Here is an 11,060-nt window from a genome sequence, read left to right on the forward strand (position 1 = left end):
CATGAGGTGATGTGTTGAAGTGGTATTACCGGCTTTTGTGCTGTATTTACTTCAAAACTGTCCCTAAGTAACCCATTCATAACGACAGGGAAAAATGTTGTCCATCTGAGTTTCAGCTTATCTCTGCCAAAAGGACGCATCAGCAGTCCAACAAAAGCCGTCCAGTTGAGTGTACTGCTGCATAATGCTGCGGTTTTCACTTGGCATTGAGGTGCAACTGGAGCACAATGCGGTACAATGTTGTACTGGATTGGTGATGCTGCAGTAAGGCAGGTTGCCAAAGAGCCAGCGGGGCCTCGATACTTGCTGGGCAGCAGCCTGAGCTTCTTCTTCTGCATTTTTCTTTCTCACAGAAATCTAATTTGTGTGTTGATTCTGGAGACTGCTGTCATCTTCTTGCAGGACTAACATGTCTTTAGTTGTGTTGGCATTGCTACAAGGCTCCACAAAATACATTCATGTTCTGTAATTATTCAAACAAAAATAGATTTTTGATACATACACTTATGGAAGGATGCATGAAAGAATGTTGCTGCAGGAGTAAGATTCTAGGTCACCACTGGAATCCATCATAATTGTTATGAATCCAAGCTGACATCAGCTGTCCTAAAAAAACGTCTAAGAAGCTCGATAACCCTAATAAACCTACCAGAGACAAACCCAAACATAACTCGTCAAGATATAATGAGGGACCTTTTGTTCCCAAGACGATGAACCCTCATCATAGCTCATCTGATGACCTCCATGGATGATAATGGGCTATAAAAATACATTTATATTCATCTTGCTTAAAAACCATATGGATATCATATTGATTTCTCTCTTGATTAGTCTATTATTGTATAGATTTCTTACAAATTAATCATAGAATTGATCATCTCCATGCATCAAATACCATTCTCAAAGTGAAAAACATCACAGAGATACTGTACATTTAATCATTAGTAGATATATAAACACACAATTGGTAAATTCAATGATTTAAAATAAACTAAAGGATAGACAATACGAATAAATAGATAAATGTTACACTGATAGATAAATACTAGAATATAGTAAAAATGTATCGAAACAATTGTAATCATCTATTTAATGGTTAAGGTGGAATTTGGGTGCCGGGTCATCATCTAGTGCCTTTTTCTACACAACCTCTGCATCATTAACAGGGACATGATGGAGCCTGAGGTGAAGGTGATGATAGTTATGACTGTCACATTGAGCCTCTCCAGCGGCCACCCTCAGATTCAGGCTCGTAGCTGCATTGTAGGGTTCTGTTTTTGCAACAATTGCCTGTTGTAATTGTTTATTGCTGTATATTATCAGTTCAAAACCAATTAAAACTATTACAATCAATAAACCTGCTTATGTTTCTTTGGCTCTCTCCTCTATTTGTATGACCCTTTTAAATCAACACTCTTGACATATATATGTATATATGATAGCACAGTTGTATTACTTTGATTTGTACAGAGGGGTCTGTAGCTTTGAGCCACCTTCAGATAATATCATTGGTACATTCCTTTTGATCGTAACATTCAGACTGTAACACTCTTAATAATTTAACTCACCACATATTTATGTTTCAGCTCCTTCAACTTCTATTCAACCCACCCAGCTCCCACCTTTCTTTCCAGCCCATGGTCCTTGATTAACATGATGAATTTAGCGTGAGCTTTTGACAAGGGATAATCACAACTGTGACAGATACTCTAATATTATGCTCTTTGCAATATATATATACATGTATAATATAATAAATATCAAAACTAGCTGGTCAATGATGTACAATTATACATTTGTACAATTATACATTTTAGCAGAGCAGAGCAGTAGCCCTCCTTTATCTCTGCTCTGGTTTTCTCATATGCATCATTCAGCTGTAGAATAACAACAACACATAAAGGGAGCAGTGGTCATGAACATTACAAGATGAATGCTCTTTTCTTACACAAAACTTCATCATGTTAAACATCATCTATATTTACACTCTCGCTTGACGACGTTGTTATTAGCCAACTTGTTAACGTTTAGACTAAAAGGCCAGCAGTTATATTACATTTCAACAACAATAGAGATACATTCACTATGAATATACTGTAAAAACTGTTAAGTATTAAACCACATGTATTGTGGTTTGATTTACTTACATATACAAGCTGTGTCTTGCTGCTGCTGGTGACGTCTACTGCATATTCCTCTATACAGTCAGAAGGAACAGAATGCATTTTGGGGCATCTGAGTGTGTCCAGTAACTTCACGGGTCACACTAGGAAAATCTCTCCAAATGTATTATACATTGTAGAATTTCTCACATACACAAAATCAGTATAGTGAGCAGTTGAAATGCAGTACATACTCATTCTGACATCATACTTAGTTGGAATAGTGTATCAGTATCGGTCCGAACATGGTAGTTCACAAACCAATGGGTGACGTGACAGAGGGTTGCCAAACAATACGGGCGTCACATGACCAAAGTGGCACAACTCGGCTAAATGTTGGATCGATTTGAGACAGAAGCGAGTGCTCATCTTTGGTATCCAGCATATTGAACCGGAATTTAGTTTTTTAAATTTAAAATACAGTATCTGAATTTCAGCAACTTAAATATATGTGACCTGAAATTTTGAAAGCATGAAGTCTCATTCTGAATTGTGAACATTGAAAGTTCAACAGTGAAATTAGTTATTGAATTCAGTTTAATTCAGAGTAAAAAAAAAATCGTATTCATAATTTCTTTACAAAAAAAACTGTTGGTAGAAATCCACAGACTTTAAATTTTTGAAATCTATAGAGACAAATACGCCTCCATAATAATCTCCCAAGAAGTAAGCAGTCTCATGTATGTACTGACCTTTCTGTATATACAATTTGTGCTGGCTCAAGTCTTCATCACTTCATTCAGAGAAATTAGAATATCTTGCATATTGCATATATGATAATATGAATAGCGACATCAAAAGACACAGATTATATTAACTATTTCCTGCTGTCTCTCCATTCAGCAGCATATCAGAATTTGCAGCAGAGGTTGTGTTCCTCTCAGCTGTATGATGAATGCCTGTAATAATAAGTGGAGATCAGATATGCAGCCCGATGTCCTCCTGTTCATGATAAGCATTCTTGCCATGAGGAGACATATCTGCAAAATCGGGGCATCAGAACAATGGCTTTGGGATCCTGCCCACATTAAGCCATCTTTGCCAATCCAATCCTGACCTAAACTGTGGTTTTCCCTGAACAGAATTTCTGCTTTAATCAAAAGTGGAATGGAAAAGGGACCGTGCCTCTGGGATATTTTTCCATTAACCATTTTGACACATGACTGACTGTGGGGGATTATTGGTTTTTGAAGAACTATTAACAGCTGTACATTTGCATTTTAATACACTTCTCCTCAACTTACTAATGCAATTTGCTTCTCAGCTTTGTTGCCCCTCATTCCTGCAGCAATTCAGACTAACAGCACAAAGCCCCCCAGCTTTAATCATTTTAATTTTTTATGAAATATTAGTTTTCATTAAAATCTTCTGAATCTTCACAGTTAAGGACCGGCAATCACAAGTCCACTCCAAACTGTTGCTTGTTTCTTCTGGTTGGTTTTGCACAAGGTCGGTCGAGACAGAGAGCACATGGAATTCTTAGTAACAGATGGGGAGTTCATCTCAGGTCAGACAAATATTTTCTTCATTAATATGTTTGCTCTCCAATTTCACATTTTGTTGTTTTTTAAAGAAATTTCTGCAGAAAATTTAAAAGGTTACATACATTGCAGGAAACTATCTGACAAGCTATTTAAATTTAGCTGTGCTGAAATTAGTTATAATATTATTAAGAACATTAGGAAATATTTATATGACGGACAGAGCAAATTCCGATTTCGGTTTAGCATCCCTGGCTGGCCTCTTTGGATTGGTAAGTGAAAAGGTCTGTGAGAGTGGTTTGATAGGTGCCTAAAGGTCTCTTCACCACAACGAAGAAAAAACAGGAAAGAATTCCACGGGATTAAATATTTGAATGATTTAACATTCTCCCTGTTGGAATACATGGACATGTGCTTCCCTCTGCATCCACCAACCTTCTTTCTTTAGCACAACACATTAGTCACTGATTGTTATTTGACGGCGACTGAGTGAGAATGATGCATTAGCATTTGCATCAAATTGTCAAGAGATAAAAGTCAACGGAAAATGTGCTTTTTTATTTTTACTCTCTGGCATTTTGAGAATAGAGACATTTTGTACCAACAAGTAATTTCGTATAAAAAAAGCCTGCAGGAAATTTTTCACAGCGTTGTCTTTAAATGGCAGTGGTAAATCAATTGCCGGAACAACTGAGACTGTGTCATCTTCCAGAAAGTCTCCTTGTGTACCAATGATTGTATAGAAAAAAACAATCAAAAGACTAAGCAGTGTGGGATAGCTAGTAAGGTATGGTCAAACTGCACTTGTTCATTTTAATGCAAATTTCATTTAATTTTAAACCAATACACAACACATTGAAATCTCTACCTGGTTTCAGCTGACCTGCAGGTCAAAAGACGCCATCCAGCTTTGACCGTGCATGCTTTGTTACTATCACACTGCAGCATCACTTCCACAGATCATTCACAGCGGATTACTCTGCTTAGTCTTCATTTATTACCAATATATGAATTATGATGTCACATCCTGTTTTGGATTGTGAATAAGGCTGATTCTCTAGATGGAGGTTTATTGTAACCATGCTTTAGAGTCTTAACAGTGGCTACTGTACATTCTGTATCTGGTCAAACTCTGGATTTTATTTAACTACTACGAGTGCGTAGCCATTATGTAACATCGTAGATTCTTAACCTCCAAAGCACAGAGAGAAATTCTTTGATCTTGACTAAAGTGCAGGGGGGTTAATAAAGAAATAATTAAGGGATAATTTGGTCTGATTACACAAGAGGATCATTAGTTACTGCCTGTGTATAGGACACCTTTAAGTATATATTATGTTTTGACATAATCATTATTAAACATATGATGTCCATCATAGGGACACATGAGTGTGAATCACTTAAACTAATAAATCTTGACAAACTATATCAAATTCATAACCCCTCCCCCTTCCATTTACATTCTCCATATTCCATTAGACCCACATCAGTGAGTCTGAAATGACACGGAGATAAAGGTTGTCCTAATATTTAATGATGTACATTTCCCAGGGGAGAGTTTTTAGACGGTTCTTAAGGGGCCACTCAGTAGGTGTTTGTTATCCTTATTAAAACTTCCATAACTCCATGGAAAACAATTTAATTAATATTCTGTCTTAAAAAGCACTGCCCCTGGGTCTTGGAACATGTTTGATGAAACAAGTAGCATTTTAATCCAGGAGAATTAATTACCTGCTACAAGTACACACCCCTTTTTGCCACACTCCCCCCAGGTCTTATCTATTTGACCTTTTCCTTCCTTATTTTATTTACGCACAGCTAATGCGATGACAACTGTAAATGACTCCTCCATACAAACTTTCTGACTGTGAGTTCAGTGCTCACTGAAGTATTGCTCTACTGGCTGGGGTTTAATAGAGTCCAACGCAGGGCAGGTCACTTTCTCCACGCATATGAACCCATGTCAGGTTTAAATGTTTGTATATACTAATTCAAAGAGAGGTTATTCATATGTACTATATATACTATTTTTATCCCACACTGGTAGTTAAACACTTTATAGTTAAAACTCTCTGCTAAACCCATAAAAGGATAAAGATGCTGCACTCTCTGCTTAAACTATAAAATAATCTGCCTGCAGCCATAGTGAAGCAGAAGTAACATTAAAAAAAAGGAAATGTACCACTAACTTGAGAGGGAAATACATGAAACTGTTGTTCAAATAATCTAGTTGGCCGGTATCAAGCATTAATGGATCACTATCAAATTAATTGTAACACCTTAGTAAACCACACTTGGACCCAATCCCATTTCACCCCTTGGCCCTACCCCTTAATTTTGCGCGTTCACGTTTAGGGGATGGCTGTCCCAATGCCTGTTGGGGCCGAGGGGTAGGGGTCTATGCCCCTCCAAACGGAGATTTTTCAGACCCTCACTTCAAATTGAGGGGTAACCAGAATGCCTTGAGAATCACTGGCAAGCTGGGAGAGAGACCCACAAATGTAGCAGTTACTCCATTAATAAGGATTAACACATTTCGATAATGATTGTAATATCTTAGTTTAATATCATTTCAATGTAATATGGTCACTTTTTTCATATCAACTGTATAAAAAAAAAAGATTGTGAGCGCGCTAGCGTTATCGTACTAGTTTTAGCATGCTAGCGACTATTTTGGATGATAATCCCGTATTTTTGAATTGACTACTGATGACGTGTCCTGTTTTCGCGACGACTACTGATGATGTAACAGCTTCTTGAAAGGCTGTCTCAATTCGTAGGAGAAGATTTCAACCACTACCTCTTGGGACTCCGATTAAAGGGGCAAGATAACCCTTGAAACAAGGGGTAAGGGCAGGGTTAGGGCCAAGGGGTGAAATGGGATTGGGCCTTAGACTATTGTTTCCCTTTATGTTAAGTGAAATCCTCAACTGAGTTTGAGCTGGCAGATCAGTGCCTCTCCTCTGGTGTGTTGTCTCCATGAGACGTTCCACAAATGAGTCCCCACTCAATTCCCTAAACTGCACCCACACAGCTGCCGACACACCATTGTGTAGCACTTGTCATGATCCACTGCTTTGACTTGCCGATTGAAAAGGCTACCTTCAACACCTGTGCATGACAGCTACTGTATGGTAGGGCTAGGTTCACGTCATTTTCTGGCAGAGAGTAAGTTGAGAAGATTGACGCCAGCTTCATATATCCCAGAGCTGCAGGATTGCTTGTGTTTCTTGAAGACGTTTCACCTCAACCACACGGCAAACTTGTACATTTCAACATCCTGTGATAGAAGCTTGTCCAACCCAACGACAAAAGACCCAGACGCAAACAAAATGTGTGTGTTTATCCAATCCAATCCAACAAGGATTGCTCAGACCTATACATTGGGGAAACATAAAAACCAATACAGCATAGGAGAGCCAGTTTCTCAGGCCAGGAAATGTTCACACCTCAAGGACAAGGGATACTCTTCTGAAAATGTTAATGTAGGTAATTTGGCCAAAGAAGAAAGATGGTTTGAAAGACGAATGAAAAAAGCCATCCCTGTCAACCTGGAAAAACCATCACTCAAATGAAGAGGTGGTCTAAAGCTTAGTTTATGTTCGCCATTTCTGGTGGCGTGCCCCAGGAAATACATAATTTCCAATGGAAAGTGGGTACAGCTAGCACATACACAAACACGGATCAGCTGGGGACGAGAGACTGATAACAGGTACGTCTCTGCAGACATCTGTATGCCACTCTCATTAATGATGGAGCCAAGAACTAGACGAAAAGCAGTATTATTGTCACAGTGAACCTCTACGGACAGGCCTAATCCCCTGCTGTAACCAACTGTTTCCATGATGTTACCTCGGCGTTCGCCAGTGAAGACAAGGTGGGTCTATCGGCGTTTGCGGACCTTAAGGGGGATTTGGAGAACAAAGGAGAGAGCCGCGGGGGGGCTCGCTGAGCCTCGCGGACCGATCGCGACGTGTGATCTAATTAGCATATGAATCGGAGTCCAGCCGCTGGCTAGAACCTCTCTCTACTCACCATTGGAGGAAACCACAGACCCTTGAAACTAATGTCACTCGTGATTGGTTGGTAGAAGTGTTGCTATTGGTCACCTTATGGGTCATTGCAGTGCACACGTGGGGTCACAGCATTCCGCACGTGGGGTAAGCCCCTCCCACACAATATTTATAATAAAAATGTATATATTAATATTTATTATTATTTATAAGTAAGCCTTTACCAAAAGCACTGCAGTTAATTAAAACTAAACATTCATGTGATGCTTGATGTTATAGGTGAACATATTGTACAGGGAACAAATGTGAACAAGGTATATGTGGAGTGAAAGCTTTATTTACATACAGCAAAAATATTGTACAAAAACTCAGATGAGGCTTGAAATGTTTCTCTGCAGCCTCTGGGTCATGACTTCTTTGTGGGACTCTTCTCCAGTGTGTAGACGTCTGTGGTGTGTAGCTGTGAGATCAGTGTAGCTTCCAGTCTTATATGAAGTGTGGGACACAGGTCGGTGCACTCCTGGCTGTGGAAGGATGGATCCATGTCATCTGTCCCGCTTCAATCAGCTGTAAACACATTCAGTAAAATTAGCACAGTTCAATTACAACATACACCTTTACATGTAACTGGAAAATTATTTAATGAATATAACCTTACCCTCTTTCTTCTCCGACAACTCCTCAATGCTGATGTAAGGTCTGGTCGGATCATACTGGCTCATAGTGTGTCTTTGTACGTCATGGACAGGCAGCTGGAAAACAACACATGTAACATGACTTTATTATTAATAAACGGAAATAGCCGCGCTGCATCACCGTTGGAAGATCCACAGCAAAAAAACACCAAAACAATTCAAAAACAGTTACTTACATTCAATGGCTTAATTTTCTGCACTTTAAATCCGGACTTTCAGCGTCTCAGCCTAGCCTCTTTGTTTGTGTGTGTGTGTGTGTGTGGAGGGGGGGGGGGCTGAGGCTGTGAAAACATACAGAAAAAAGTCACGTTGATGAAAAAACTTAACGAGAACAAACTGTTACATCTAAGTAATTCATACATATTTACACATGCACTAGATCTGCTCCAGCACTCGATGCTGTATTCGTATTTTAGCAACTTTCTCGCTATCCCAAAGAGTGGCGGACATGCTTTCAGATGTAGGGTTAGCTTAGTGGTTAGCATGGCGTCTCTAGCTCACCGTAACTCAGGGACTGTGCTTCCGTCTTCTCCGCCTCGACTCGTCCACACCGGGCCCGCGGCTCTGCCTCCACACGCACTCATCTTCTCCTCCAGGGAACAGTGTCGTGTCGACTTCAGCAAGTTATTTACCCCGAAGACAGAGTCACTCGTACGGGACAAGCTAAACACGACCCGCTTCCTGTCTGCGGGACACTCGACGCTGCTGCACGGCGTTTACGAGGCTCTGATTGGACGAGTCCATCAGCTGATGACGCGAGCGGGTGACGTGAGCAGCGGTGTTCAGTACATTTACACACATGATTCACGCTGTTCTGTGTTCGTAACCTTATAGTTGAATGCACTTATCGTAAGTCGCTTTGGATAAAAGTGTTGACTGTTTTAATGGAATACTGAGAAAGTTTAATAACAACAATTAGACAATTGAAGTTCAAATTATGAAGGAATTTAAGCTCTATATTGTGTCTCCTTTATATTTAAAATAATAATCAAACTGAGTGGAGATGTATGTTGTATCCAAACAGCCGGCTGCTGTGTTTTGTCACTGTGCAGTCCATGGGGGATTAAATATTACACTGAAAAAATAAATCATTAAATCAATGAATGTTTCATAGCAATTTTGAAAGTAGTGGTGAAAAGGTACCATTTATAATTCATGGAACAGCTTAGTTTGCCATTGACATGTGAATTTGATGCCAGTATTTTGGGAGGACAGATATTTTTATGGAAAGCCAGTAGAAGTTTGGAGCTTACAGGACACAGATGATCATACCCAGCATCATTTATTTGCTGGAAGAGGTGTGGTTTACACTTCCTCTGTGCATTTAACCAGCACAATTGAAAAAGTGACTGTAATCATGCCACTCTGTACAGTTGTTGAGATTTAGGATTGGATGACAATAAAAATTTGAAATAAAGTGCATTGTTTCATTTCTTTTGACTGCATTGACCTTTGTTCGTGGTATACAATATAATTCATTATAGCACACTTACTTACTTAAGAACAATTTAAAATTTCAGGTTTAATATTTATTTTAAGTCTGGTTTACTCAGCCAGATAGTTTGTTGGTGCCTCTTACATATTGGTGTTATCTGCTCTCAGGGAAACTGATTTGCATTTGTGAAGCTCAGAGCATTGTCATTTGCATGTGAAAGCGTCCTCTAGGAGTTGGAGCAGGGGGGGTCAAATCTCAACAGCTCACAGGCTTGACAACTGCAGGAACCCTGAGCGTTTCCTTTGCTGCCTGCAGATACGTGTGAAAGTCGTTAACCGAAGGATGTGCCAACACTTCTCTGCGACACAGATTGACACAAACGCTTCTTTTCATGCAGTGAGAGAATACCAAATTGCTACTGAAGGGAGATTGTAGACTGTTGGTCATGAATGCTGTAAACTCTGGAAAATCCTGCACGAAAGGGTTTGTCAGGGCAAAGAAACATGCACTGTATGAATGTGTGTGTGAATGGGTGAATGTAAAACTGTACTGTAAAGCGCTTTGAGTGGTCATCAAGACTAGAAAAGCGCTATATAAATACAAAACCATTTACCATTAACACATACACTGGCTTGCTAACCCTAACCCATAACCATAAGCCTTGCTGACTAATCAAGTCCAATGAATTAACTTGTTTGCTAACTTAAGCTTGCATTAGCATTAAAACAGCTACCGTTAATAATAAAGCACTCCCATAATGGGGGAACAATTATTATACATTTAAGCTATCAACTCCAGTTTACAGACTATATAATTAATCACAATTTGTGAATATATTGATCTTATGACACCTCATCACTTCAGAGATGACTGTTTGATACGGTCGTCGACAATTTGGCGCAGGAAAGCCCCCGAAGTTCTCCTACGTGCCTAGAAAGAGGGGGAAAAGTGGATTGCTGCAATATAAACTTCACCACTAGATGCTACACAATGTGTAGCATCTAGCATTAAGTGATATGATTTACACTCTGCTGTATATAACGGTCCATGAAAAGGAAAGATTTGTGGACAAATACAATGCAGAGAATGAAGCTCCCAATGTTCTATCTTCTTTTTGTTTCATTTTGATGGGGTTATCAATTACAGACAATAACAGGGGACCCAGTGGGTGGGGAGTGTGGGTGACAAGGGTAAAAGAGCTATTTGGATTTCTAGAGCTACACTCCAGGCTTTCAATAACAGGATTAATGTAGCCCCCAGTGCTGCTGTTCCGG

General features: G+C 39.5%; 1 long non-coding RNA gene across 1 annotated transcript; it reads right to left on the bottom strand.

Annotated features, from left to right (window-relative positions):
* Window positions 1-7,973: 7,973 nt before the first annotated feature.
* Window positions 7,974-9,101, bottom strand: LOC133026196 (uncharacterized). The gene is made up of 4 exons (XR_009683179.1): window positions 8,853-9,101; window positions 8,528-8,632; window positions 8,315-8,408; window positions 7,974-8,223 (listed from the first exon to the last, which is right to left on the bottom strand). It is a non-coding gene; the product is annotated as an uncharacterized LOC133026196 (long non-coding RNA).
* Between the last annotated feature and the right edge of the window lie 1,959 nt (window positions 9,102-11,060).

Source organism: Limanda limanda, chromosome 19 (assembly GCF_963576545.1).
Source record: "Limanda limanda chromosome 19, fLimLim1.1, whole genome shotgun sequence".
Lineage (NCBI taxonomy): Eukaryota > Metazoa > Chordata > Actinopteri > Pleuronectiformes > Pleuronectidae > Limanda > Limanda limanda.